An 8005-nucleotide genomic window follows, 5' to 3' on the forward strand; every position below is an offset into this window, starting at 1 on the left:
TTTTAGAGGAAGTTCAGTCAAATTTTTGGTAGAATTTCTTCTAAGGTGGGCCCCGCAGGGTCACTTTGGATTTCAAGGTGAAATCCGGGGAGGGTCTTGTGACTGTACATATATATATATATATATATATTTATACCAGCACATACTTGACTGTCATAAGGTTTGGTGCTATCACCAAACCTTGCAGAACCTCCCAGTACCATATCTGGGGCCGGGTACAACGCCGACCATGATTGTGTTCACAAGGGACGACACCTTGGGGGATAAATGCCTCGAACTTGCTCCGTAGGGATCCTCAAGGTATACACCAGAGCCTGCTACAACTGCAAAGGGATGAACTGCATCCCACATCCAAGAAATGGGAAACACCTTCCCATGATGATGTATATAAGTCAAACTTAACCACCTTCATAAGGGTAATAACTTCTCCTTCATTACTGTTACTCTGTCAAATTAGCAATAGAACCTGACTTCCGCATCGGAGAGGCATAAATCGTCCGGTACGGTTTATACCTCTAATGTTGTGTGTTCACTTTGACAGAGTCTTAGAGTTATCCTAGTACCCATTAGAGGGTATACCATTATGTTTGACGTACCTGGAGAGTCATCAGAAACAGTACCAAACTAAAAGGCTAAAGCTTTTTCATATGATTTCTTTGTCTTTTTTTTTTACTTAATGTTGATAAATATAATTTTTGGCTACTTATGCTGTTGGAAATACATATACTCTTGCTGGTATATATAGTTGGTGGGGTCTGTTTTTACCTAGTCATCTTCATCTTCATCTTTTAACTTGGGATTTGGGAAAACTGCTTGAGAAGTGTAATGCTTTATCTTTATCTTTTATTTAATTTAGGGGAGTGAAATTTGCACTCCATATTTTGCAAACCACACTCCCTTTGTAACTTTTATTCATGTAAATTACAAAGCTATCCTCGTCAACTTCTTAACTCCCATCTATGAGAGAGAACAATTTGTAGAAAGTTTCCTACACCTCTTTCTCTATCATCTTCTCTATCTCCCTGTTATCTTCTCAACCTTCTAGTCCAACCTATAATACCTATTAGAGAATAAAACTTGAACTTTTGTGCTATGGGTTTCAACTAGCCAAACTCTTAAAACCACCCAATACCCACAAAGGAACCCTGCAATCAACCAAATCCCAACTTATATACTGAAAAGAATTAACGTTCTCAACTTGATTCCCAACTCAAAATCTTTTGGGGTTTATTTGTCTCCCTCAAAGAAAAGAAATGCCTTCTCTTTCAGCCAATGATCTATCTTGATAAGCATCGATATATATCAATCATTAGTTCATCACATCTAATGTTTCTTCGAGTTCTTTAAGAAATCAACAACCTTTTGCAATTAAGTTCAGTTTGGCTTGATCATCAGCGAAAGTGACACCAGTTTCTAGAATTCTGATTTTCCAAACCTAAAGTTCCCACTAATCTTATCAGGTCTTCTAGCACAACCTGGGTTTATCGGCAAGGAAGATTGATCAGGTGAAAAAGGCAATATTGTGAACACCAAATTACATACAAGGGCTAGAATCGCCCTGGAAAATGCTTCATGGCTTAAATATCTCCAGGTCTTTGAATAGCTACAGAGGCTCGACTGTCATCTGCATTGCTAGATGAGCATATGAAAAACTGAAGACAAAAAGACAAATGAAAGAAAGAAATTGACTAGGGGTATTTCTGGAATAAAAACCAAAGGGAGTGTGGTTTGCAAAATGTGGAGTGCAAATTTCACTCCCCTTAATTTAAAGCAGTGAGTGATACGCTAAAATTAAGCGCTCAACTTAACCCTGCAAGATGTAGTCGTTAGCAATATAGAGTAAGCAAGGATCGTTCGATGCCAGAGATTGAGGGTAACCAATTAATCACAAAGAAAAATAAAAATAAACTAAGCTAAACTAATCAAGGAACACAAATCAAACAACCAAAGAAACTAACTAAAAGAAAAGAAAAGAAAACAAACGTAGAATAGGGAGAAGGAGAGTAGGAGAAACGAAAAAGAAAAAGAAAATAAATGTTTCGGGGGGTTTTTAGGTTTTACGAAAATAAGAGGAAAACAAAGAAAGCAATTTTGATTTTAAGTTTGAGAAAAATAAGATGGAGAAAACATTAGAGACTAGGAAATCCACCACCAATCATGAACAATGTTAAGTTAACCTAGTTTCAATTACTAAGGTGTGAACAGAAATCAACCAAGAAACAAGTCGGAGCAGATCATGTCCCTTATTAATGTTTCCCTAATTACTTAGTCTACGTGAACGCACAATAGCTAAGCCTATCAAACATGCAATCAAGGTATAGAACGTTATCCTATCAACAACACATATAGTGTCAACATATTTGAAGCATTAAGATCTCATGGAAACGATTGATTATAGAGTTGCAGTCTAGTGTGGAACGCCTACCTAGCATGCTCTTCTAGTTGTTTAAAACACTAGCTTTTGTTCAAAGCCTTGCATGATTAGAAAACAAGACGATTAGGTGAATTATTTACTAAACCTAGCTCCAACTACATGCATAAATCCTATGTTGGCCACCATAAAACAAACACATGCAAAAGTTTTCAATCAATCTGAGATAAACAACCAATCCTCACCAAATATCAAGAAACTAAATTTAAACAAACATATGTTCTACATAATCGGGGCTTCAAACCTTGCCCCTAACAAAAAGTGACTAGCCACACATCGTCTTAAATTCAACAAATAAAAGCATGAGTATTAGATTACAAGATTATAAAAACCGTAAAAGGGAGAGTATGAGAGCCACGAATTCACTTTTAGGCAGCCTTAGATGCAAGCACTCCTTCAAGATAGGTCACGGCAGAAGCTTGATGGAGATGGATGGTGATGTGCACGGTTTTTGCTCTTGAAGACTTGAGAATTTTAGACTTTGTGTACTATGGTTTGGGAGCAGAAGATGGAGCTGTAGGATAGTTCTTTTCAATGTGTTCAGAGCCTCTATATATATAGAATATACAGCCCAAGTTTTCTTTTCCAATTCTGCTTTGAAAGCCTCCCCTAGTTGCTTGAGGATTACTCTACTTTGTGCATAATTAAATGATTTTCAAGCCTTAATAATCTCCCAAAATCTTGATGAATCATTGTTGGACTCTCCTTCATATTTGCAGCAGCAATAACCTTCCAAAAATGCCCAATAAATCCGTCCAAAGAAGAATCTCTGCCAAACTGTCCTGTTTTGACTAGGATTCAATTTATGATTCTGAAGCTTCCTTCTTGGCCAAGGAACGACTTTGTCTTGACAAGTTTCTGGATGGTTCTTGACTTTCAAGTGCTCTATGACATCTTATCATCTAGAATGATCAATAAAATTCTAGAAAAACTCCAAGAAAATCGCCGGAAAAGATCTCCCAAAAAGCTTCGTGAAAAGCTGACAGTTTCTGCCTTATCGGGAAGCCTACTTTGCGCTTGGTTTCCTACTGCCTCGTTGACACTTCTGACCATTTATTTGGCTCTTGTTGAATTATAACATCATGTGTTTAAGGTTCTATGGCCCTTTCTGCAAAGGTGCAGCTGGAAGAATGCAAGAATCTTTCCTCAAAACCGTTCCCAGAAAGCTGATTCTGAAACTGCAGTTTTCTGCTTTGCCGCAACTGTTTTGTACAACTATTTCCGTGGGCTTCCCTTGTAATTTCTGGCTAAAAGGTTGATCAATGTTGATCCTCTGCATCAGTACTTCATGATCCATGGCTCTTTTGCTCCCTTTAAGCTCTTATTTATCTTGAATCACTCCATGAACTACCTAAAAAGAAAATAGAGTTAAAACTGACTTTTACAAGGAATTAACTAAGAAAAGTATAAGGGATTTCACACTATATTTGTCGCATTTATGCTCCTATCAGTGAGCCAGTGAAATTTCTTCAAGCCTCCATCATATTGTCAAGATTATGAAGTTCTCTGTCTCAATAATCAACATCATCTTGCACAACTTATTGTATTTCTTTCTCTTCACTGTATAATTGATAATACGCTGCTTCAATGGTTTTGCTCATAGGATTTTATATTTTCAGCTGGGCAATGTACACTACCTAATAATTAATCTCTGGTATACATGTTGATGATATTTTCCTGTTAGACTAGGTGAAGATGAGTATCATCAAAGAAATCATCAATAACTAGCTGGGATCCACAATATTTGTGGATATTTTGGTTTGTTGGCGCTTCATTGATTTTTGGTAATAGAGGTGGCTCCATATAATTGTGATGGAAAATGAAGATGATGTGCCTTACTTTGTCATGATAAATATTGGTTTCAAATGGTGTTGTTGGTATATGTTGAAACCAAAAAAAAAAAAAAATAGTGACGTTCAAGTTTTGGAGAGGTGGCTTTGCTGCATTATTTCTTATGATAATATTATGTTATCTTGGGGAATTCAAATGTAGTATGTTGCATCAATTATGCATGAAATGATGACTTCAAGATTAGTTGCAAAAGAAGAGGCCAAGTACGTTCAAACCAAATAAAGAGGAAGCTGATGAGATCAACCACAGTTAGAGTTGGAAGAGATAATGCAGTTTTTCAAATTTCAAGTTGTTTGGCTCATACATGCACATTAACGTCCACAACAGTTAGTTGGACTTTTCAAATTATGATGAAATCAAAGCCAAGATAGCTATCATCAATTCAAATTCCAGCAGCTTTGTGGGGCTGGCCGAACACCTACAAACTCGGTCAAACTGGTTTTGAATATCAAATCATTTCAATTTCAAACTGGAGTCATCCTCAGCTCCACCTTATCCATTACTTTCCTATAAAAGGAGCTACCACACCGATGAGAAAAAAGGGAGCAGCAAGAAGGACTGGAGGACAGAAAACACATCAAGAGAAAGGTGAAGCCCTGCTGCAAAAGAGAGAAGAAGTTTCCAGCAGTTCGAAGGAGGAGCCGGCAAGCAGACGCTAAAAGGTTAAGGCCTCTCTGCTACTTCTTGTTTTTTTGCAGGGTCTCTTTTACTGGTGTCGCTGTGGAGCCATGGAGATCCCCGAACGATCGCAATCTCGTATACGATACATGTGTATCAACGAGTGTATGACCAATCGGTGGAGTGTCATGCCATCCGTTCTGGAAGTCAACAACGGTCACCACCAAAAGCCTTCTACCTCCTGCAATCCCTTCCACCGCAACGCAACAAATGGCCTTGCACCACTGCAAACAAGCCACACAAAGAAATGATCAAGCAAGACAACCACACAAATCATCAAAGGTGGTGTCTGGAGAGGAAAGCTCACCCTTGATGTTCTCTTGGAAGTACTCCTGGTAACCTGCAAGCAAGGAGGAAATAAATCAGAAACCTGAGACCAAGATGTGAAGCAGAAGCTTTCTCACCTCTCTATGAGAATTTTGGACTCACCTTGTCCACCAAATCCCAGTGATGAAATGGCCTCTGCTATCAAAGTTCTTGCCTGCCCTTGCTGTCAAACTCCCTGCCTGCACTTGTACCTGCACAAGATGATTGCAAGGCTGCCTAGGTGATGGAGACAACGAATGCCAAAGCTCACAAATCGCCGTGAATAGAGAGGGCTAATTGACACAAAGGATTGCACGAACAAAGCAATCCCAGAAGAACATGTCAAAGCTTCTGCCTTTCGTGGAGCCACAGCTTGTATGGTGTCTGCAAGGCAATATTATAATCAAAGCAAAGAAAATGACGCATCTGCAATACATACAGAGACTCGGCCAAAATGAGGTGAATGAACTCAATTGTTCCTAGAGAAGAAGACGTTGAAGGCACATAAAGAGAAGGACAAGTGCTTTGAAATTATGTGTCAAAGTGATGGGCTACAGCTATGTCTCTTGAAACGGTGGAGACAAAACATAGTGGAGGCCATATTAATTGTCTACACAAAGTATTCAAACCTGACCATGTATGCTCAACTAGAAGACAAATGTGGCAAGGATTAACCAAATTATCCTTGGGGCCGTAGCATGATCAGTATAAAGACAAAGTGAAGAATGATGGCAAGATTAATTAAATAATCTCTTGAGGCCATGAAGATGAAGTGATTAACACACGTCAAGACAAAAATTCCATATGCAATTGTCAAAGCATGGTGTTGTTGTAGCTTTCTTCTGAAATGGGAATTAAATGGCAAAGTGACAAGGAACATGGCCACATCCAGGTGCTTGGAAGAATCAAAACCATAAACAATTAAGCTTTGGCTTTCCGTCACTCTGTCTATAAAACGGTGAAGCGGTGATATGCTCAGAGCCTCAAGATAAATTCTCTCTCTAAGTCAAACTAGCCGGGCCTCCTACGAAAAAATCGGGAAGCAAGCCCATTTCAAAGCTAGTCAAGAACTCAAGATGGGTGCCCAAATCACTTGAAGTAGATCACTATGGTTCCATAATATGATTCGCCGATAAGTGAAGAAGGCGACACAAAGCCCATTGCAAAATCCAAGGCCCATTATGATGCCCAGATCACTTTTCCACCTGGCGTTGATGAAACTAAAGCCTGAGGATAAATATGGGTGTTCAGAGCACTTTAAAGCTCGAGCCCGATTAATTTGCAGCCTAAAGCCCATTCCAAATCACAAGGCCCACTGCAAATCTCAGTACATCGGGTCTGGGTCAAATCAACGGACACTCTACCAAATTGGGTGTCCCAAAGAAATACATTTGACGGGTTCAAAAAATATACACACATCCGTTGGATAAAAGTTGGTACAAAACCAAAAATCCCAATTCCCGATGAACTACAGTGGTTTGATCCCTTCACAGGGTATGTAGGCAGTCTAGCGACCCACTAGATGCAACCGCAACTCCAAACAGAATCCCTGACTCCACCAGTCAAATTCAACCAGTCCCAAATGAATCACTGACTCCAGTCAAATTCTCCCAGCATCAGAAAATCAAATCATTCCCAAATCACACAAAATTCAAAGGCTCTAAACCTTTCAAATCTCTCAAACACAAATCCAAAATAAATGGGTCATCTACTCATTTAAATCTCAAATGCTTGAACTACGAGTGGCTTGATCCCTCTCCAAGGGTACGTAGGCAACCCATTCAAATATCCGGGTGCAGCCGCAAAAACAAATAAACACACATCCCGTCAATTGGTTTCTTCATAAATGGAATCAAAGGGTGTTTCCCTGTAACAAGGGATTGTAATTAAGAGACACATTCTGTCTTGAATGGGTCGAACCCAAAATAATAAAAACTCTATTCACTAAATGAATACGAGTGAAATTATGTTGGGTGACATTTACGCTCACTGTGTGCAGATTTTCTCTCAACAGTATACTAATGAACTTGATTACACACATAGAAATGCGTGTAATTTTTATGTGGAAATCAAGAGAAAATGACACTAAAATGAAGCAGTTTGGAGTTTCCGACAAAAGGACAAAAAGTCAACGATGAGTCTACTATGGTCGATGCCATAAAAGAAGTGGAATCCCATTGTCTCCGAAAATATATGTGAAAGTCCATTGAGAAAAACAAAATAGAAAAAAAGAAATAAAGTGAAGAGAAGTGGAATTGTTTTTTTTTAGTGAAACCCATAGGGTGTGAATATATTCATCACAAGCCAGAATAGGCCGTTACATACCCTTCCGTTACCATCTATAGGCAGACAAAAATATAGTGGTAGTACCTACAATGGTACATAGATAATAGACATACTCATTACACATTCAAATATGTAGACATAGTGGGAATCCTCATTTGGTACTACTTCAGAGGTGCTAGAGGTACATAGAGTGCACAAAAGTGCTTTGCTTCCTATTACTAGGAAATTATTGTAAATAGACAAAACTTAACATAGAGATGGGCCTCGAGCAAAAACCCTAGATCAAATACTAAAGTCCAAAAGTATCTCCAAGAGGAGAGGCCCACTCCAAGTCCATCAGGCCAGCCTAACCTTTCGTACAGCAACCCCAACTTGACCCCAGCGTCGCCGCTGATTGAGCGTTGCCACAGATCTCCGACTACCAAGGAGCCTCAAAACTGGAAAGCCAAGCAA

At 39.0% G+C, this 8005-nt stretch overlaps 1 long non-coding RNA gene across 1 annotated transcript; it reads right to left on the minus strand.

Annotated features, from left to right (window-relative positions):
- Positions 1-4969: 4969 nt before the first annotated feature.
- Positions 4970-5890, minus strand: LOC112189529. The gene is made up of 3 exons (XR_005805969.1): positions 5390-5890; positions 5268-5300; positions 4970-5184 (listed from the first exon to the last, which is right to left on the minus strand). It is a non-coding gene; the product is annotated as an uncharacterized LOC112189529 (long non-coding RNA).
- Between the last annotated feature and the right edge of the window lie 2115 nt (positions 5891-8005).

The sequence above is a fragment of the Rosa chinensis genome, chromosome 2 (assembly GCF_002994745.2).
Source record: "Rosa chinensis cultivar Old Blush chromosome 2, RchiOBHm-V2, whole genome shotgun sequence".
NCBI classification, from domain to species: domain Eukaryota; kingdom Viridiplantae; phylum Streptophyta; class Magnoliopsida; order Rosales; family Rosaceae; genus Rosa; species Rosa chinensis.